We start from the raw sequence: 18790 nt of genomic DNA, 5'->3' as shown, positions 1-18790 counted from the left end.
TCGGCCGGCCGGCCAGTGAAATTTACATGACCACGCCATCCAGCAGAGCCAATCAGGGCCTTGCTTTCAGGATCCTCTCCATTGCTGAGAATTTGGGCAAGGGTAGAGTACAGCATGCTGACAGGTGGGCTCGCCAGGTGGAAAGAAGGCCCAGAAGCAGAGTTGGAGGCTTCTGAGCCTACAGAACTGCCACTAAGCCCTACTCTAGGGCTAGGCAGTGCTTTTGTTGGCCAAAGCCAGGGAAAAGGCCTGCCGGGGAGCAGTGTTTCGCGCCCTGAGCCCCTCACGAACGCTCCCAAACGCGGCAGAACCCTCGCCGGGCCCAGGCCTGGTGGCCTCAGCCATAGTCTTGGCCCCAGAAGGCAAGGGTGAGGACTACAGGCTGACAGCCGGTCCACAAGCCCAGGGGCTTAGCTGAGAGGGACAGACCTGTCACCTAGCCAGGGCCTACTTTCCTCTCTCTGGATAGGTCCCCTGAGTGGGAGGCGGCAGCTATCCCAGCACTCCCCAGGCTCCTGAATTTGCATGCCTCTTCCCCTTGCCCAGCCCCATTTCCAGCCTGCTGCAGCACCCAGAAGGAAGCTGGAGAGACAGCTAAGGGTGCTCCAGAGTGGTTTTTCTTGTTGCCTTTCTTGATACCAGAGATCAGGGGAAAGCGCGAACGCAGTCCCCCACTACCAGAAATTATGCAGTCGAGTATCCCGCATTTGGGGACATCGCAGGGGTCAGCACATCCGAAGTGCAATGGATGAGCCTCACCCTGGGAGAACCACCTTCGTGATCATGGTGTCTCCCCTGCCAGGTAAGTATGAGTTGGAAGGGGACAGGGCAAGGGGGGCCCGCTTGGCATCTCCCTGCAGAGCGAGGGTGGCATCCACAGAGGCAAGGCCTGAGGCGGGGCAGAGCATGGGCGTGGGGGCGCAAAGTGACCAGCCAAGGCCCCGCAGACCCTTTGGGCAAAGCCGTTGCCTACCCAAAGCTGCTTCCCAGAAGCCTCGGCCGGCCGGCCAGTGAAATTTACATGACCACGCCATCCAGCAGAGCCAATCAGGGCCTTGCTTTCAGGATCCTCTCCATTGCTGAGAATTTGGGCAAGGGTAGAGTACAGCATGCTGACAGGTGGGCTCGCCAGGTGGAACGAAGGCCCAGAAGCAGCTTTTGAGGCCCTTTCCCAGCATTCCCCAGGCTCCTGAATTTGCATGCCTCTTCCCCTTGCCCAGCCCCATTTCCAGCCTACTGCAGCACCCAGAAGGAAGCTGGAGAGACAGCTAAGGGTGCTCCAGAGTGGTTTTTCTTGTTGCCTTTCTTGATACCAGAGATCAGGGGAAAGCGCGAACGCAGTCCCCCACTACCAGAAATTATGCAGTCGAGTATCCCGCATTTGGGGACATCGCAGGGGTCAGCACATCCGAAGTGCAATGGATGAGCCTCACCCTGGGAGAACCACCTTCGTGATCATGGTGTCTCCCCTGCCAGGTAAGTATGAGTTGGAAGGGGACAGGGCAAGGGGGGCCCGCTTGGCATCTCCCTGCAGAGCGAGGGTGGCATCCACAGAGGCAAGGCCTGAGGCGGGGCAGAGCATGGGCGTGGGGGCGCAAAGTGACCAGCCAAGGCCCCGCAGACCCTTTGGGCAAAGCCGTTGCCTACCCAAAGCTGCTTCCCAGAAGCCTCGGCCGGCCGGCCAGTGAAATTTACATGACCACGCCATCCAGCAGAGCCAATCAGGGCCTTGCTTTCAGGATCCTCTCCATTGCTGAGAATTTGGGCAAGGGTAGAGTACAGCATGCTGACAGGTGGGCTCGCCAGGTGGAAAGAAGGCCCAGAAGCAGAGTTGGAGGCTTCTGAGCCTACAGAACTGCCACTAAGCCCTACTCTAGGGCTAGGCAGTGCTTTTGTTGGCCAAAGCCAGGGAAAAGGCCTGCCGGGGAGCAGTGTTTCGCGCCCTGAGCCCCTCACGCCTTCCCGAACGCTCCCAAACGCGGCAGAACCCTCGCCGGGCAGAGCCCTCGCCGGGCCCAGGCCTGGTGGCCTCAGCCATAGTCTTGGCCCCAGAAGGCAAGGGTGAGGACTACAGGCTGACAGCCGGTCCACAAGCCCAGGGGCTTAGCTGAGAGGGACAGACCTGTCACCTAGCCAGGGCCTACTTTCCTCTCTCTGGATAGGTCCCCTGAGTGGGAGGCGGCAGCTATCCCAGCACTCCCCAGGCTCCTGAATTTGCATGCCTCTTCCCCTTGCCCAGCCCCATTTCCAGCCTGCTGCAGCACCCAGAAGGAAGCTGGAGAGACAGCTAAGGGTGCTCCAGAGTGGTTTTTCTTGTTGCCTTTCTTGATACCAGAGATCAGGGGAAAGCGCGAACGCAGTCCCCCACTACCAGAAATTATGCAGTCGAGTATCCCGCATTTGGGGACATCGCAGGGGTCAGCACATCCGAAGTGCAATGGATGAGCCTCACCCTGGGAGAACCACCTTCGTGATCATGGTGTCTCCCCTGCCAGGTAAGTATGAGTTGGAAGGGGACAGGGCAAGGGGGGCCCGCTTGGCATCTCCCTGCAGAGCGAGGGTGGCATCCACAGAGGCAAGGCCTGAGGCGGGGCAGAGCATGGGCGTGGGGGCGCAAAGTGACCAGCCAAGGCCCCGCAGACCCTTTGGGCAAAGCCGTTGCCTACCCAAAGCTGCTTCCCAGAAGCCTCGGCCGGCCGGCCAGTGAAATTTACATGACCACGCCATCCAGCAGAGCCAATCAGGGCCTTGCTTTCAGGATCCTCTCCATTGCTGAGAATTTGGGCAAGGGTAGAGTACAGCATGCTGACAGGTGGGCTCGCCAGGTGGAACGAAGGCCCAGAAGCAGCTTTTGAGGCCCTTTCCCAGCATTCCCCAGGCTCCTGAATTTGCATGCCTCTTCCCCTTGCCCAGCCCCATTTCCAGCCTACTGCAGCACCCAGAAGGAAGCTGGAGAGACAGCTAAGGGTGCTCCAGAGTGGTTTTTCTTGTTGCCTTTCTTGATACCAGAGATCAGGGGAAAGCGCGAACGCAGTCCCCCACTACCAGAAATTATGCAGTCGAGTATCCCGCATTTGGGGACATCGCAGGGGTCAGCACATCCGAAGTGCAATGGATGAGCCTCACCCTGGGAGAACCACCTTCGTGATCATGGTGTCTCCCCTGCCAGGTAAGTATGAGTTGGAAGGGGACAGGGCAAGGGGGGCCCGCTTGGCATCTCCCTGCAGAGCGAGGGTGGCATCCACAGAGGCAAGGCCTGAGGCGGGGCAGAGCATGGGCGTGGGGGCGCAAAGTGACCAGCCAAGGCCCCGCAGACCCTTTGGGCAAAGCCGTTGCCTACCCAAAGCTGCTTCCCAGAAGCCTCGGCCGGCCGGCCAGTGAAATTTACATGACCACGCCATCCAGCAGAGCCAATCAGGGCCTTGCTTTCAGGATCCTCTCCATTGCTGAGAATTTGGGCAAGGGTAGAGTACAGCATGCTGACAGGTGGGCTCGCCAGGTGGAAAGAAGGCCCAGAAGCAGAGTTGGAGGCTTCTGAGCCTACAGAACTGCCACTAAGCCCTACTCTAGGGCTAGGCAGTGCTTTTGTTGGCCAAAGCCAGGGAAAAGGCCTGCCGGGGAGCAGTGTTTCGCGCCCTGAGCCCCTCACGAACGCTCCCAAACGCGGCAGAACCCTCGCCGGGCAGAGCCCTCGCCGGGCCCAGGCCTGGTGGCCTCAGCCATAGTCTTGGCCCCAGAAGGCAAGGGTGAGGACTACAGGCTGACAGCCGGTCCACAAGCCCAGGGGCTTAGCTGAGAGGGACAGACCTGTCACCTAGCCAGGGCCTACTTTCCTCTCTCTGGATAGGTCCCCTGAGTGGGAGGCGGCAGCTATCCCAGCACTCCCCAGGCTCCTGAATTTGCATGCCTCTTCCCCTTGCCCAGCCCCATTTCCAGCCTGCTGCAGCACCCAGAAGGAAGCTGGAGAGACAGCTAAGGGTGCTCCAGAGTGGTTTTTCTTGTTGCCTTTCTTGATACCAGAGATCAGGGGAAAGCGCGAACGCAGTCCCCCACTACCAGAAATTATGCAGTCGAGTATCCCGCATTTGGGGACATCGCAGGGGTCAGCACATCCGAAGTGCAATGGATGAGCCTCACCCTGGGAGAACCACCTTCGTGATCATGGTGTCTCCCCTGCCAGGTAAGTATGAGTTGGAAGGGGACAGGGCAAGGGGGGCCCGCTTGGCATCTCCCTGCAGAGCGAGGGTGGCATCCACAGAGGCAAGGCCTGAGGCGGGGCAGAGCATGGGCGTGGGGGCGCAAAGTGACCAGCCAAGGCCCCGCAGACCCTTTGGGCAAAGCCGTTGCCTACCCAAAGCTGCTTCCCAGAAGCCTCGGCCGGCCGGCCAGTGAAATTTACATGACCACGCCATCCAGCAGAGCCAATCAGGGCCTTGCTTTCAGGATCCTCTCCATTGCTGAGAATTTGGGCAAGGGTAGAGTACAGCATGCTGACAGGTGGGCTCGCCAGGTGGAACGAAGGCCCAGAAGCAGCTTTTGAGGCCCTTTCCCAGCATTCCCCAGGCTCCTGAATTTGCATGCCTCTTCCCCTTGCCCAGCCCCATTTCCAGCCTACTGCAGCACCCAGAAGGAAGCTGGAGAGACAGCTAAGGGTGCTCCAGAGTGGTTTTTCTTGTTGCCTTTCTTGATACCAGAGATCAGGGGAAAGCGCGAACGCAGTCCCCCACTACCAGAAATTATGCAGTCGAGTATCCCGCATTTGGGGACATCGCAGGGGTCAGCACATCCGAAGTGCAATGGATGAGCCTCACCCTGGGAGAACCACCTTCGTGATCATGGTGTCTCCCCTGCCAGGTAAGTATGAGTTGGAAGGGGACAGGGCAAGGGGGGCCCGCTTGGCATCTCCCTGCAGAGCGAGGGTGGCATCCACAGAGGCAAGGCCTGAGGCGGGGCAGAGCATGGGCGTGGGGGCGCAAAGTGACCAGCCAAGGCCCCGCAGACCCTTTGGGCAAAGCCGTTGCCTACCCAAAGCTGCTTCCCAGAAGCCTCGGCCGGCCGGCCAGTGAAATTTACATGACCACGCCATCCAGCAGAGCCAATCAGGGCCTTGCTTTCAGGATCCTCTCCATTGCTGAGAATTTGGGCAAGGGTAGAGTACAGCATGCTGACAGGTGGGCTCGCCAGGTGGAAAGAAGGCCCAGAAGCAGAGTTGGAGGCTTCTGAGCCTACAGAACTGCCACTAAGCCCTACTCTAGGGCTAGGCAGTGCTTTTGTTGGCCAAAGCCAGGGAAAAGGCCTGCCGGGGAGCAGTGTTTCGCGCCCTGAGCCCCTCACGCCTTCCCGAATGCTCCCAAACGCGGCAGAACCCTCGCCGGGCAGAGCCCTCGCCGGGCCCAGGCCTGGTGGCCTCAGCCATAGTCTTGGCCCCAGAAGGCAAGGGTGAGGACTACAGGCTGACAGCCGGTCCACAAGCCCAGGGGCTTAGCTGAGAGGGACAGACCTGTCACCTAGCCAGGGCCTACTTTCCTCTCTCTGGATAGGTCCCCTGAGTGGGAGGCGGCAGCTATCCCAGCACTCCCCAGGCTCCTGAATTTGCATGCCTCTTCCCCTTGCCCAGCCCCATTTCCAGCCTGCTGCAGCACCCAGAAGGAAGCTGGAGAGACAGCTAAGGGTGCTCCAGAGTGGTTTTTCTTGTTGCCTTTCTTGATACCAGAGATCAGGGGAAAGCGCGAACGCAGTCCCCCACTACCAGAAATTATGCAGTCGAGTATCCCGCATTTGGGGACATCGCAGGGGTCAGCACATCCGAAGTGCAATGGATGAGCCTCACCCTGGGAGAACCACCTTCGTGATCATGGTGTCTCCCCTGCCAGGTAAGTATGAGTTGGAAGGGGACAGGGCAAGGGGGGCCCGCTTGGCATCTCCCTGCAGAGCGAGGGTGGCATCCACAGAGGCAAGGCCTGAGGCGGGGCAGAGCATGGGCGTGGGGGCGCAAAGTGACCAGCCAAGGCCCCGCAGACCCTTTGGGCAAAGCCGTTGCCTACCCAAAGCTGCTTCCCAGAAGCCTCGGCCGGCCGGCCAGTGAAATTTACATGACCACGCCATCCAGCAGAGCCAATCAGGGCCTTGCTTTCAGGATCCTCTCCATTGCTGAGAATTTGGGCAAGGGTAGAGTACAGCATGCTGACAGGTGGGCTCGCCAGGTGGAACGAAGGCCCAGAAGCAGCTTTTGAGGCCCTTTCCCAGCATTCCCCAGGCTCCTGAATTTGCATGCCTCTTCCCCTTGCCCAGCCCCATTTCCAGCCTACTGCAGCACCCAGAAGGAAGCTGGAGAGACAGCTAAGGGTGCTCCAGAGTGGTTTTTCTTGTTGCCTTTCTTGATACCAGAGATCAGGGGAAAGCGCGAACGCAGTCCCCCACTACCAGAAATTATGCAGTCGAGTATCCCGCATTTGGGGACATCGCAGGGGTCAGCACATCCGAAGTGCAATGGATGAGCCTCACCCTGGGAGAACCACCTTCGTGATCATGGTGTCTCCCCTGCCAGGTAAGTATGAGTTGGAAGGGGACAGGGCAAGGGGGGCCCGCTTGGCATCTCCCTGCAGAGCGAGGGTGGCATCCACAGAGGCAAGGCCTGAGGCGGGGCAGAGCATGGGCGTGGGGGCGCAAAGTGACCAGCCAAGGCCCCGCAGACCCTTTGGGCAAAGCCGTTGCCTACCCAAAGCTGCTTCCCAGAAGCCTCGGCCGGCCGGCCAGTGAAATTTACATGACCACGCCATCCAGCAGAGCCAATCAGGGCCTTGCTTTCAGGATCCTCTCCATTGCTGAGAATTTGGGCAAGGGTAGAGTACAGCATGCTGACAGGTGGGCTCGCCAGGTGGAAAGAAGGCCCAGAAGCAGAGTTGGAGGCTTCTGAGCCTACAGAACTGCCACTAAGCCCTACTCTAGGGCTAGGCAGTGCTTTTGTTGGCCAAAGCCAGGGAAAAGGCCTGCCGGGGAGCAGTGTTTCGCGCCCTGAGCCCCTCACGCCTTCCCGAATGCTCCCAAACGCGGCAGAACCCTCGCCGGGCAGAGCCCTCGCCGGGCCCAGGCCTGGTGGCCTCAGCCATAGTCTTGGCCCCAGAAGGCAAGGGTGAGGACTACAGGCTGACAGCCGGTCCACAAGCCCAGGGGCTTAGCTGAGAGGGACAGACCTGTCACCTAGCCAGGGCCTACTTTCCTCTCTCTGGATAGGTCCCCTGAGTGGGAGGCGGCAGCTATCCCAGCACTCCCCAGGCTCCTGAATTTGCATGCCTCTTCCCCTTGCCCAGCCCCATTTCCAGCCTGCTGCAGCACCCAGAAGGAAGCTGGAGAGACAGCTAAGGGTGCTCCAGAGTGGTTTTTCTTGTTGCCTTTCTTGATACCAGAGATCAGGGGAAAGCGCGAACGCAGTCCCCCACTACCAGAAATTATGCAGTCGAGTATCCCGCATTTGGGGACATCGCAGGGGTCAGCACATCCGAAGTGCAATGGATGAGCCTCACCCTGGGAGAACCACCTTCGTGATCATGGTGTCTCCCCTGCCAGGTAAGTATGAGTTGGAAGGGGACAGGGCAAGGGGGGCCCGCTTGGCATCTCCCTGCAGAGCGAGGGTGGCATCCACAGAGGCAAGGCCTGAGGCGGGGCAGAGCATGGGCGTGGGGGCGCAAAGTGACCAGCCAAGGCCCCGCAGACCCTTTGGGCAAAGCCGTTGCCTACCCAAAGCTGCTTCCCAGAAGCCTCGGCCGGCCGGCCAGTGAAATTTACATGACCACGCCATCCAGCAGAGCCAATCAGGGCCTTGCTTTCAGGATCCTCTCCATTGCTGAGAATTTGGGCAAGGGTAGAGTACAGCATGCTGACAGGTGGGCTCGCCAGGTGGAACGAAGGCCCAGAAGCAGCTTTTGAGGCCCTTTCCCAGCATTCCCCAGGCTCCTGAATTTGCATGCCTCTTCCCCTTGCCCAGCCCCATTTCCAGCCTACTGCAGCACCCAGAAGGAAGCTGGAGAGACAGCTAAGGGTGCTCCAGAGTGGTTTTTCTTGTTGCCTTTCTTGATACCAGAGATCAGGGGAAAGCGCGAACGCAGTCCCCCACTACCAGAAATTATGCAGTCGAGTATCCCGCATTTGGGGACATCGCAGGGGTCAGCACATCCGAAGTGCAATGGATGAGCCTCACCCTGGGAGAACCACCTTCGTGATCATGGTGTCTCCCCTGCCAGGTAAGTATGAGTTGGAAGGGGACAGGGCAAGGGGGGCCCGCTTGGCATCTCCCTGCAGAGCGAGGGTGGCATCCACAGAGGCAAGGCCTGAGGCGGGGCAGAGCATGGGCGTGGGGGCGCAAAGTGACCAGCCAAGGCCCCGCAGACCCTTTGGGCAAAGCCGTTGCCTACCCAAAGCTGCTTCCCAGAAGCCTCGGCCGGCCGGCCAGTGAAATTTACATGACCACGCCATCCAGCAGAGCCAATCAGGGCCTTGCTTTCAGGATCCTCTCCATTGCTGAGAATTTGGGCAAGGGTAGAGTACAGCATGCTGACAGGTGGGCTCGCCAGGTGGAAAGAAGGCCCAGAAGCAGAGTTGGAGGCTTCTGAGCCTACAGAACTGCCACTAAGCCCTACTCTAGGGCTAGGCAGTGCTTTTGTTGGCCAAAGCCAGGGAAAAGGCCTGCCGGGGAGCAGTGTTTCGCGCCCTGAGCCCCTCACGAACGCTCCCAAACGCGGCAGAACCCTCGCCGGGCAGAGCCCTCGCCGGGCCCAGGCCTGGTGGCCTCAGCCATAGTCTTGGCCCCAGAAGGCAAGGGTGAGGACTACAGGCTGACAGCCGGTCCACAAGCCCAGGGGCTTAGCTGAGAGGGACAGACCTGTCACCTAGCCAGGGCCTACTTTCCTCTCTCTGGATAGGTCCCCTGAGTGGGAGGCGGCAGCTATCCCAGCACTCCCCAGGCTCCTGAATTTGCATGCCTCTTCCCCTTGCCCAGCCCCATTTCCAGCCTGCTGCAGCACCCAGAAGGAAGCTGGAGAGACAGCTAAGGGTGCTCCAGAGTGGTTTTTCTTGTTGCCTTTCTTGATACCAGAGATCAGGGGAAAGCGCGAACGCAGTCCCCCACTACCAGAAATTATGCAGTCGAGTATCCCGCATTTGGGGACATCGCAGGGGTCAGCACATCCGAAGTGCAATGGATGAGCCTCACCCTGGGAGAACCACCTTCGTGATCATGGTGTCTCCCCTGCCAGGTAAGTATGAGTTGGAAGGGGACAGGGCAAGGGGGGCCCGCTTGGCATCTCCCTGCAGAGCGAGGGTGGCATCCACAGAGGCAAGGCCTGAGGCGGGGCAGAGCATGGGCGTGGGGGCGCAAAGTGACCAGCCAAGGCCCCGCAGACCCTTTGGGCAAAGCCGTTGCCTACCCAAAGCTGCTTCCCAGAAGCCTCGGCCGGCCGGCCAGTGAAATTTACATGACCACGCCATCCAGCAGAGCCAATCAGGGCCTTGCTTTCAGGATCCTCTCCATTGCTGAGAATTTGGGCAAGGGTAGAGTACAGCATGCTGACAGGTGGGCTCGCCAGGTGGAACGAAGGCCCAGAAGCAGCTTTTGAGGCCCTTTCCCAGCATTCCCCAGGCTCCTGAATTTGCATGCCTCTTCCCCTTGCCCAGCCCCATTTCCAGCCTACTGCAGCACCCAGAAGGAAGCTGGAGAGACAGCTAAGGGTGCTCCAGAGTGGTTTTTCTTGTTGCCTTTCTTGATACCAGAGATCAGGGGAAAGCGCGAACGCAGTCCCCCACTACCAGAAATTATGCAGTCGAGTATCCCGCATTTGGGGACATCGCAGGGGTCAGCACATCCGAAGTGCAATGGATGAGCCTCACCCTGGGAGAACCACCTTCGTGATCATGGTGTCTCCCCTGCCAGGTAAGTATGAGTTGGAAGGGGACAGGGCAAGGGGGGCCCGCTTGGCATCTCCCTGCAGAGCGAGGGTGGCATCCACAGAGGCAAGGCCTGAGGCGGGGCAGAGCATGGGCGTGGGGGCGCAAAGTGACCAGCCAAGGCCCCGCAGACCCTTTGGGCAAAGCCGTTGCCTACCCAAAGCTGCTTCCCAGAAGCCTCGGCCGGCCGGCCAGTGAAATTTACATGACCACGCCATCCAGCAGAGCCAATCAGGGCCTTGCTTTCAGGATCCTCTCCATTGCTGAGAATTTGGGCAAGGGTAGAGTACAGCATGCTGACAGGTGGGCTCGCCAGGTGGAAAGAAGGCCCAGAAGCAGAGTTGGAGGCTTCTGAGCCTACAGAACTGCCACTAAGCCCTACTCTAGGGCTAGGCAGTGCTTTTGTTGGCCAAAGCCAGGGAAAAGGCCTGCCGGGGAGCAGTGTTTCGCGCCCTGAGCCCCTCACGCCTTCCCGAATGCTCCCAAACGCGGCAGAACCCTCGCCGGGCAGAGCCCTCGCCGGGCCCAGGCCTGGTGGCCTCAGCCATAGTCTTGGCCCCAGAAGGCAAGGGTGAGGACTACAGGCTGACAGCCGGTCCACAAGCCCAGGGGCTTAGCTGAGAGGGACAGACCTGTCACCTAGCCAGGGCCTACTTTCCTCTCTCTGGATAGGTCCCCTGAGTGGGAGGCGGCAGCTATCCCAGCACTCCCCAGGCTCCTGAATTTGCATGCCTCTTCCCCTTGCCCAGCCCCATTTCCAGCCTGCTGCAGCACCCAGAAGGAAGCTGGAGAGACAGCTAAGGGTGCTCCAGAGTGGTTTTTCTTGTTGCCTTTCTTGATACCAGAGATCAGGGGAAAGCGCGAACGCAGTCCCCCACTACCAGAAATTATGCAGTCGAGTATCCCGCATTTGGGGACATCGCAGGGGTCAGCACATCCGAAGTGCAATGGATGAGCCTCACCCTGGGAGAACCACCTTCGTGATCATGGTGTCTCCCCTGCCAGGTAAGTATGAGTTGGAAGGGGACAGGGCAAGGGGGGCCCGCTTGGCATCTCCCTGCAGAGCGAGGGTGGCATCCACAGAGGCAAGGCCTGAGGCGGGGCAGAGCATGGGCGTGGGGGCGCAAAGTGACCAGCCAAGGCCCCGCAGACCCTTTGGGCAAAGCCGTTGCCTACCCAAAGCTGCTTCCCAGAAGCCTCGGCCGGCCGGCCAGTGAAATTTACATGACCACGCCATCCAGCAGAGCCAATCAGGGCCTTGCTTTCAGGATCCTCTCCATTGCTGAGAATTTGGGCAAGGGTAGAGTACAGCATGCTGACAGGTGGGCTCGCCAGGTGGAACGAAGGCCCAGAAGCAGCTTTTGAGGCCCTTTCCCAGCATTCCCCAGGCTCCTGAATTTGCATGCCTCTTCCCCTTGCCCAGCCCCATTTCCAGCCTACTGCAGCACCCAGAAGGAAGCTGGAGAGACAGCTAAGGGTGCTCCAGAGTGGTTTTTCTTGTTGCCTTTCTTGATACCAGAGATCAGGGGAAAGCGCGAACGCAGTCCCCCACTACCAGAAATTATGCAGTCGAGTATCCCGCATTTGGGGACATCGCAGGGGTCAGCACATCCGAAGTGCAATGGATGAGCCTCACCCTGGGAGAACCACCTTCGTGATCATGGTGTCTCCCCTGCCAGGTAAGTATGAGTTGGAAGGGGACAGGGCAAGGGGGGCCCGCTTGGCATCTCCCTGCAGAGCGAGGGTGGCATCCACAGAGGCAAGGCCTGAGGCGGGGCAGAGCATGGGCGTGGGGGCGCAAAGTGACCAGCCAAGGCCCCGCAGACCCTTTGGGCAAAGCCGTTGCCTACCCAAAGCTGCTTCCCAGAAGCCTCGGCCGGCCGGCCAGTGAAATTTACATGACCACGCCATCCAGCAGAGCCAATCAGGGCCTTGCTTTCAGGATCCTCTCCATTGCTGAGAATTTGGGCAAGGGTAGAGTACAGCATGCTGACAGGTGGGCTCGCCAGGTGGAAAGAAGGCCCAGAAGCAGAGTTGGAGGCTTCTGAGCCTACAGAACTGCCACTAAGCCCTACTCTAGGGCTAGGCAGTGCTTTTGTTGGCCAAAGCCAGGGAAAAGGCCTGCCGGGGAGCAGTGTTTCGCGCCCTGAGCCCCTCACGCCTTCCCGAACGCTCCCAAACGCGGCAGAACCCTCGCCGGGCAGAGCCCTCGCCGGGCCCAGGCCTGGTGGCCTCAGCCATAGTCTTGGCCCCAGAAGGCAAGGGTGAGGACTACAGGCTGACAGCCGGTCCACAAGCCCAGGGGCTTAGCTGAGAGGGACAGACCTGTCACCTAGCCAGGGCCTACTTTCCTCTCTCTGGATAGGTCCCCTGAGTGGGAGGCGGCAGCTATCCCAGCACTCCCCAGGCTCCTGAATTTGCATGCCTCTTCCCCTTGCCCAGCCCCATTTCCAGCCTGCTGCAGCACCCAGAAGGAAGCTGGAGAGACAGCTAAGGGTGCTCCAGAGTGGTTTTTCTTGTTGCCTTTCTTGATACCAGAGATCAGGGGAAAGCGCGAACGCAGTCCCCCACTACCAGAAATTATGCAGTCGAGTATCCCGCATTTGGGGACATCGCAGGGGTCAGCACATCCGAAGTGCAATGGATGAGCCTCACCCTGGGAGAACCACCTTCGTGATCATGGTGTCTCCCCTGCCAGGTAAGTATGAGTTGGAAGGGGACAGGGCAAGGGGGGCCCGCTTGGCATCTCCCTGCAGAGCGAGGGTGGCATCCACAGAGGCAAGGCCTGAGGCGGGGCAGAGCATGGGCGTGGGGGCGCAAAGTGACCAGCCAAGGCCCCGCAGACCCTTTGGGCAAAGCCGTTGCCTACCCAAAGCTGCTTCCCAGAAGCCTCGGCCGGCCGGCCAGTGAAATTTACATGACCACGCCATCCAGCAGAGCCAATCAGGGCCTTGCTTTCAGGATCCTCTCCATTGCTGAGAATTTGGGCAAGGGTAGAGTACAGCATGCTGACAGGTGGGCTCGCCAGGTGGAACGAAGGCCCAGAAGCAGCTTTTGAGGCCCTTTCCCAGCATTCCCCAGGCTCCTGAATTTGCATGCCTCTTCCCCTTGCCCAGCCCCATTTCCAGCCTACTGCAGCACCCAGAAGGAAGCTGGAGAGACAGCTAAGGGTGCTCCAGAGTGGTTTTTCTTGTTGCCTTTCTTGATACCAGAGATCAGGGGAAAGCGCGAACGCAGTCCCCCACTACCAGAAATTATGCAGTCGAGTATCCCGCATTTGGGGACATCGCAGGGGTCAGCACATCCGAAGTGCAATGGATGAGCCTCACCCTGGGAGAACCACCTTCGTGATCATGGTGTCTCCCCTGCCAGGTAAGTATGAGTTGGAAGGGGACAGGGCAAGGGGGGCCCGCTTGGCATCTCCCTGCAGAGCGAGGGTGGCATCCACAGAGGCAAGGCCTGAGGCGGGGCAGAGCATGGGCGTGGGGGCGCAAAGTGACCAGCCAAGGCCCCGCAGACCCTTTGGGCAAAGCCGTTGCCTACCCAAAGCTGCTTCCCAGAAGCCTCGGCCGGCCGGCCAGTGAAATTTACATGACCACGCCATCCAGCAGAGCCAATCAGGGCCTTGCTTTCAGGATCCTCTCCATTGCTGAGAATTTGGGCAAGGGTAGAGTACAGCATGCTGACAGGTGGGCTCGCCAGGTGGAAAGAAGGCCCAGAAGCAGAGTTGGAGGCTTCTGAGCCTACAGAACTGCCACTAAGCCCTACTCTAGGGCTAGGCAGTGCTTTTGTTGGCCAAAGCCAGGGAAAAGGCCTGCCGGGGAGCAGTGTTTCGCGCCCTGAGCCCCTCACGCCTTCCCGAATGCTCCCAAACGCGGCAGAACCCTCGCCGGGCAGAGCCCTCGCCGGGCCCAGGCCTGGTGGCCTCAGCCATAGTCTTGGCCCCAGAAGGCAAGGGTGAGGACTACAGGCTGACAGCCGGTCCACAAGCCCAGGGGCTTAGCTGAGAGGGACAGACCTGTCACCTAGCCAGGGCCTACTTTCCTCTCTCTGGATAGGTCCCCTGAGTGGGAGGCGGCAGCTATCCCAGCACTCCCCAGGCTCCTGAATTTGCATGCCTCTTCCCCTTGCCCAGCCCCATTTCCAGCCTGCTGCAGCACCCAGAAGGAAGCTGGAGAGACAGCTAAGGGTGCTCCAGAGTGGTTTTTCTTGTTGCCTTTCTTGATACCAGAGATCAGGGGAAAGCGCGAACGCAGTCCCCCACTACCAGAAATTATGCAGTCGAGTATCCCGCATTTGGGGACATCGCAGGGGTCAGCACATCCGAAGTGCAATGGATGAGCCTCACCCTGGGAGAACCACCTTCGTGATCATGGTGTCTCCCCTGCCAGGTAAGTATGAGTTGGAAGGGGACAGGGCAAGGGGGGCCCGCTTGGCATCTCCCTGCAGAGCGAGGGTGGCATCCACAGAGGCAAGGCCTGAGGCGGGGCAGAGCATGGGCGTGGGGGCGCAAAGTGACCAGCCAAGGCCCCGCAGACCCTTTGGGCAAAGCCGTTGCCTACCCAAAGCTGCTTCCCAGAAGCCTCGGCCGGCCGGCCAGTGAAATTTACATGACCACGCCATCCAGCAGAGCCAATCAGGGCCTTGCTTTCAGGATCCTCTCCATTGCTGAGAATTTGGGCAAGGGTAGAGTACAGCATGCTGACAGGTGGGCTCGCCAGGTGGAACGAAGGCCCAGAAGCAGCTTTTGAGGCCCTTTCCCAGCATTCCCCAGGCTCCTGAATTTGCATGCCTCTTCCCCTTGCCCAGCCCCATTTCCAGCCTACTGCAGCACCCAGAAGGAAGCTGGAGAGACAGCTAAGGGTGCTCCAGAGTGGTTTTTCTTGTTGCCTTTCTTGATACCAGAGATCAGGGGAAAGCGCGAACGCAGTCCCCCACTACCAGAAATTATGCAGTCGAGTATCCCGCATTTGGGGACATCGCAGGGGTCAGCACATCCGAAGTGCAATGGATGAGCCTCACCCTGGGAGAACCACCTTCGTGATCATGGTGTCTCCCCTGCCAGGTAAGTATGAGTTGGAAGGGGACAGGGCAAGGGGGGCCCGCTTGGCATCTCCCTGCAGAGCGAGGGTGGCATCCACAGAGGCAAGGCCTGAGGCGGGGCAGAGCATGGGCGTGGGGGCGCAAAGTGACCAGCCAAGGCCCCGCAGACCCTTTGGGCAAAGCCGTTGCCTACCCAAAGCTGCTTCCCAGAAGCCTCGGCCGGCCGGCCAGTGAAATTTACATGACCACGCCATCCAGCAGAGCCAATCAGGGCCTTGCTTTCAGGATCCTCTCCATTGCTGAGAATTTGGGCAAGGGTAGAGTACAGCATGCTGACAGGTGGGCTCGCCAGGTGGAAAGAAGGCCCAGAAGCAGAGTTGGAGGCTTCTGAGCCTACAGAACTGCCACTAAGCCCTACTCTAGGGCTAGGCAGTGCTTTTGTTGGCCAAAGCCAGGGAAAAGGCCTGCCGGGGAGCAGTGTTTCGCGCCCTGAGCCCCTCACGAACGCTCCCAAACGCGGCAGAACCCTCGCCGGGCAGAGCCCTCGCCGGGCCCAGGCCTGGTGGCCTCAGCCATAGTCTTGGCCCCAGAAGGCAAGGGTGAGGACTACAGGCTGACAGCCGGTCCACAAGCCCAGGGGCTTAGCTGAGAGGGACAGACCTGTCACCTAGCCAGGGCCTACTTTCCTCTCTCTGGATAGGTCCCCTGAGTGGGAGGCGGCAGCTATCCCAGCACTCCCCAGGCTCCTGAATTTGCATGCCTCTTCCCCTTGCCCAGCCCCATTTCCAGCCTGCTGCAGCACCCAGAAGGAAGCTGGAGAGACAGCTAAGGGTGCTCCAGAGTGGTTTTTCTTGTTGCCTTTCTTGATACCAGAGATCAGGGGAAAGCGCGAACGCAGTCCCCCACTACCAGAAATTATGCAGTCGAGTATCCCGCATTTGGGGACATCGCAGGGGTCAGCACATCCGAAGTGCAATGGATGAGCCTCACCCTGGGAGAACCACCTTCGTGATCATGGTGTCTCCCCTGCCAGGTAAGTATGAGTTGGAAGGGGACAGGGCAAGGGGGGCCCGCTTGGCATCTCCCTGCAGAGCGAGGGTGGCATCCACAGAGGCAAGGCCTGAGGCGGGGCAGAGCATGGGCGTGGGGGCGCAAAGTGACCAGCCAAGGCCCCGCAGACCCTTTGGGCAAAGCCGTTGCCTACCCAAAGCTGCTTCCCAGAAGCCTCGGCCGGCCGGCCAGTGAAATTTACATGACCACGCCATCCAGCAGAGCCAATCAGGGCCTTGCTTTCAGGATCCTCTCCATTGCTGAGAATTTGGGCAAGGGTAGAGTACAGCATGCTGACAGGTGGGCTCGCCAGGTGGAACGAAGGCCCAGAAGCAGCTTTTGAGGCCCTTTCCCAGCATTCCCCAGGCTCCTGAATTTGCATGCCTCTTCCCCTTGCCCAGCCCCATTTCCAGCCTACTGCAGCACCCAGAAGGAAGCTGGAGAGACAGCTAAGGGTGCTCCAGAGTGGTTTTTCTTGTTGCCTTTCTTGATACCAGAGATCAGGGGAAAGCGCGAACGCAGTCCCCCACTACCAGAAATTATGCAGTCGAGTATCCCGCATTTGGGGACATCGCAGGGGTCAGCACATCCGAAGTGCAATGGATGAGCCTCACCCTGGGAGAACCACCTTCGTGATCATGGTGTCTCCCCTGCCAGGTAAGTATGAGTTGGAAGGGGACAGGGCAAGGGGGGCCCGCTTGGCATCTCCCTGCAGAGCGAGGGTGGCATCCACAGAGGCAAGGCCTGAGGCGGGGCAGAGCATGGGCGTGGGGGCGCAAAGTGACCAGCCAAGGCCCCGCAGACCCTTTGGGCAAAGCCGTTGCCTACCCAAAGCTGCTTCCCAGAAGCCTCGGCCGGCCGGCCAGTGAAATTTACATGACCACGCCATCCAGCAGAGCCAATCAGGGCCTTGCTTTCAGGATCCTCTCCATTGCTGAGAATTTGGGCAAGGGTAGAGTACAGCATGCTGACAGGTGGGCTCGCCAGGTGGAAAGAAGGCCCAGAAGCAGAGTTGGAGGCTTCTGAGCCTACAGAACTGCCACTAAGCCCTACTCTAGGGCTAGGCAGTGCTTTTGTTGGCCAAAGCCAGGGAAAAGGCCTGCCGGGGAGCAGTGTTTCGCGCCCTGAGCCCCTCACGCCTTCCCGAACGCTCCCAAACGCGGCAGAACCCTCGCCGGGCAGAGCCCTCGCCGGGCCCAGGCCTGGTGGCCTCAGCCATAGTCTTGGCCCCAGAAGGCAAGGGTGAGGACTACAGGCTGACAGCCGGTCCACAAGCCCAGGGGCTTAGCTGAGAGGGACAGACCTGTCACCTAGCCAGGGCCTACTTTCCTCTCTCTGGATAGGTCCCCTGAGTGGGAGGCGGCAGCTATCCCAGCACTCCCCAGGCTCCTGAATTTGCATGCCTCTTCCCCTTGCCCAGCCCCATTTCCAGCCTGCTGCAGCACCCAGAAGGAAGCTGGAGAGACAGCTAAGGGTGCTCCAGAGTGGTTTTTCTTGTTGCCTTTCTTGATACCAGAGATCAGGGGAAAGCGCGAACGCAGTCCCCCACTACCAGAAATTATGCAGTCGAGTATCCCGCATTTGGGGACATCGCAGGGGTCAGCACATCCGAAGTGCAATGGATGAGCCTCACCCTGGGAGAACCACCTTCGTGATCATGGTGTCTCCCCTGCCAGGTAAGTATGAGTTGGAAGGGGACAGGGCAAGGGGGGCCCGCTTGGCATCTCCCTGCAGAGCGAGGGTGGCATCCACAGAGGCAAGGCCTGAGGCGGGGCAGAGCATGGGCGTGGGGGCGCAAAGTGACCAGCCAAGGCCCCGCAGACCCTTTGGGCAAAGCCGTTGCCTACCCAAAGCTGCTTCCCAGAAGCCTCGGCCGGCCGGCCAGTGAAATTTACATGACCACGCCATCCAGCAGAGCCAATCAGGGCCTTGCTTTCAGGATCCTCTCCATTGCTGAGAATTTGGGCAAGGGTAGAGTACAGCATGCTGACAGGTGGGCTCGCCAGGTGGAACGAAGGCCCAGAAGCAGCTTTTGAGGCCCTTTCCCAGCATTCCCCAGGCTCCTGAATTTGCATGCCTCTTCCCCTTGCCCAGCCCCATTTCCAGCCTACTGCAGCACCCAGAAGGAAGCTGGAGAGACAGCTAAGGGTGCTCCAGAGTGGTTTTTCTTGTTGCCTTTCTTGATACCAGAGATCAGGGGAAAGCGCGAACGCAGTCCCCCACTACCAGAAATTATGCAGTCGAGTATCCCGCATTTGGGGACATCGCAGGGGTCAGCACATCCGAAGTGCAATGGATGAGCCTCACCCTGGGAGAACCACCTTCGTGATCATGGTGTCTCCCCTGCCAGGTAAGTATGAGTTGGAAGGGGACAGGGCAAGGGGGGCCCGCTTGGCATCTCCCTGCAGAGCGAGGGTGGCATCCACAGAGGCAAGGCCTGAGGCGGGGCAGAGCATGGGCGTGGGGGCGCAAAGTGACCAGCCAAGGCCCCGCAGACCCTTTGGGCAAAGCCGTTGCCTACCCAAAGCTGCTTCCCAGAAGCCTCGGCCGGCCGGCCAGTGAAATTTACATGACCACGCCATCCAGCAGAGCCAATCAGGGCCTTGCTTTCAGGATCCTCTCCATTGCTGAGAATTTGGGCAAGGGTAGAGTACAGCATGCTGACAGGTGGGCTCGCCAGGTGGAAAGAAGGCCCAGAAGCAGAGTTGGAGGCTTCTGAGCCTACAGAACTGCCACTAAGCCCTACTCTAGGGCTAGG

The 18790-nt window shown here is 59.6% G+C and overlaps 22 non-coding genes across 22 annotated transcripts; all 22 read right to left on the bottom strand.

Annotated features, from left to right (window-relative positions):
- Window positions 1-646: 646 nt before the first annotated feature.
- On the bottom strand, window positions 647-810 carry LOC138294344 (U1 spliceosomal RNA). Its single transcript, XR_011203364.1, has one exon. It is a non-coding gene; the product is annotated as a U1 spliceosomal RNA (small nuclear RNA).
- A 510-nt stretch (window positions 811-1320) lies between these two features.
- On the bottom strand, window positions 1321-1484 carry LOC138294333 (U1 spliceosomal RNA). The gene has a single exon (XR_011203355.1). It is a non-coding gene; the product is annotated as a U1 spliceosomal RNA (small nuclear RNA).
- An 855-nt stretch (window positions 1485-2339) lies between these two features.
- LOC138294322 (U1 spliceosomal RNA) lies at window positions 2340-2503 on the bottom strand. The gene has a single exon (XR_011203350.1). It is a non-coding gene; the product is annotated as a U1 spliceosomal RNA (small nuclear RNA).
- Window positions 2504-3013: 510 nt separating this feature from the next.
- Window positions 3014-3177, bottom strand: LOC138294311 (U1 spliceosomal RNA). Its single transcript, XR_011203346.1, has one exon. It is a non-coding gene; the product is annotated as a U1 spliceosomal RNA (small nuclear RNA).
- Window positions 3178-4024: 847 nt separating this feature from the next.
- LOC138294300 (U1 spliceosomal RNA) lies at window positions 4025-4188 on the bottom strand. Its single transcript, XR_011203342.1, has one exon. It is a non-coding gene; the product is annotated as a U1 spliceosomal RNA (small nuclear RNA).
- Window positions 4189-4698: 510 nt separating this feature from the next.
- LOC138294289 (U1 spliceosomal RNA) lies at window positions 4699-4862 on the bottom strand. The gene has a single exon (XR_011203332.1). It is a non-coding gene; the product is annotated as a U1 spliceosomal RNA (small nuclear RNA).
- Window positions 4863-5717: 855 nt separating this feature from the next.
- On the bottom strand, window positions 5718-5881 carry LOC138294278 (U1 spliceosomal RNA). The gene has a single exon (XR_011203322.1). It is a non-coding gene; the product is annotated as a U1 spliceosomal RNA (small nuclear RNA).
- A 510-nt stretch (window positions 5882-6391) lies between these two features.
- On the bottom strand, window positions 6392-6555 carry LOC138294267 (U1 spliceosomal RNA). The gene has a single exon (XR_011203311.1). It is a non-coding gene; the product is annotated as a U1 spliceosomal RNA (small nuclear RNA).
- An 855-nt stretch (window positions 6556-7410) lies between these two features.
- Window positions 7411-7574, bottom strand: LOC138294254 (U1 spliceosomal RNA). Its single transcript, XR_011203304.1, has one exon. It is a non-coding gene; the product is annotated as a U1 spliceosomal RNA (small nuclear RNA).
- Window positions 7575-8084: 510 nt separating this feature from the next.
- LOC138294247 (U1 spliceosomal RNA) lies at window positions 8085-8248 on the bottom strand. The gene has a single exon (XR_011203301.1). It is a non-coding gene; the product is annotated as a U1 spliceosomal RNA (small nuclear RNA).
- An 847-nt stretch (window positions 8249-9095) lies between these two features.
- On the bottom strand, window positions 9096-9259 carry LOC138294238 (U1 spliceosomal RNA). Its single transcript, XR_011203294.1, has one exon. It is a non-coding gene; the product is annotated as a U1 spliceosomal RNA (small nuclear RNA).
- A 510-nt stretch (window positions 9260-9769) lies between these two features.
- LOC138294232 (U1 spliceosomal RNA) lies at window positions 9770-9933 on the bottom strand. The gene has a single exon (XR_011203286.1). It is a non-coding gene; the product is annotated as a U1 spliceosomal RNA (small nuclear RNA).
- An 855-nt stretch (window positions 9934-10788) lies between these two features.
- Window positions 10789-10952, bottom strand: LOC138294226 (U1 spliceosomal RNA). Its single transcript, XR_011203284.1, has one exon. It is a non-coding gene; the product is annotated as a U1 spliceosomal RNA (small nuclear RNA).
- A 510-nt stretch (window positions 10953-11462) lies between these two features.
- On the bottom strand, window positions 11463-11626 carry LOC138294218 (U1 spliceosomal RNA). The gene has a single exon (XR_011203281.1). It is a non-coding gene; the product is annotated as a U1 spliceosomal RNA (small nuclear RNA).
- An 855-nt stretch (window positions 11627-12481) lies between these two features.
- On the bottom strand, window positions 12482-12645 carry LOC138294208 (U1 spliceosomal RNA). Its single transcript, XR_011203274.1, has one exon. It is a non-coding gene; the product is annotated as a U1 spliceosomal RNA (small nuclear RNA).
- A 510-nt stretch (window positions 12646-13155) lies between these two features.
- On the bottom strand, window positions 13156-13319 carry LOC138294201 (U1 spliceosomal RNA). Its single transcript, XR_011203267.1, has one exon. It is a non-coding gene; the product is annotated as a U1 spliceosomal RNA (small nuclear RNA).
- Window positions 13320-14174: 855 nt separating this feature from the next.
- On the bottom strand, window positions 14175-14338 carry LOC138294192 (U1 spliceosomal RNA). Its single transcript, XR_011203260.1, has one exon. It is a non-coding gene; the product is annotated as a U1 spliceosomal RNA (small nuclear RNA).
- A 510-nt stretch (window positions 14339-14848) lies between these two features.
- LOC138294188 (U1 spliceosomal RNA) lies at window positions 14849-15012 on the bottom strand. Its single transcript, XR_011203254.1, has one exon. It is a non-coding gene; the product is annotated as a U1 spliceosomal RNA (small nuclear RNA).
- Window positions 15013-15859: 847 nt separating this feature from the next.
- Window positions 15860-16023, bottom strand: LOC138294169 (U1 spliceosomal RNA). Its single transcript, XR_011203241.1, has one exon. It is a non-coding gene; the product is annotated as a U1 spliceosomal RNA (small nuclear RNA).
- Window positions 16024-16533: 510 nt separating this feature from the next.
- Window positions 16534-16697, bottom strand: LOC138294162 (U1 spliceosomal RNA). Its single transcript, XR_011203234.1, has one exon. It is a non-coding gene; the product is annotated as a U1 spliceosomal RNA (small nuclear RNA).
- Window positions 16698-17552: 855 nt separating this feature from the next.
- Window positions 17553-17716, bottom strand: LOC138294155 (U1 spliceosomal RNA). The gene has a single exon (XR_011203229.1). It is a non-coding gene; the product is annotated as a U1 spliceosomal RNA (small nuclear RNA).
- A 510-nt stretch (window positions 17717-18226) lies between these two features.
- Window positions 18227-18390, bottom strand: LOC138294146 (U1 spliceosomal RNA). Its single transcript, XR_011203224.1, has one exon. It is a non-coding gene; the product is annotated as a U1 spliceosomal RNA (small nuclear RNA).
- Between the last annotated feature and the right edge of the window lie 400 nt (window positions 18391-18790).

Source organism: Pleurodeles waltl, chromosome 1_1, assembly GCF_031143425.1.
Source record: "Pleurodeles waltl isolate 20211129_DDA chromosome 1_1, aPleWal1.hap1.20221129, whole genome shotgun sequence".
In the NCBI taxonomy this organism is placed as follows: Eukaryota; Metazoa; Chordata; class Amphibia; order Caudata; family Salamandridae; genus Pleurodeles; species Pleurodeles waltl.
The sequence above is the reverse complement of the archived record's forward strand: the minus strand, read 5'-3'. Positions and strand labels throughout refer to the sequence as shown.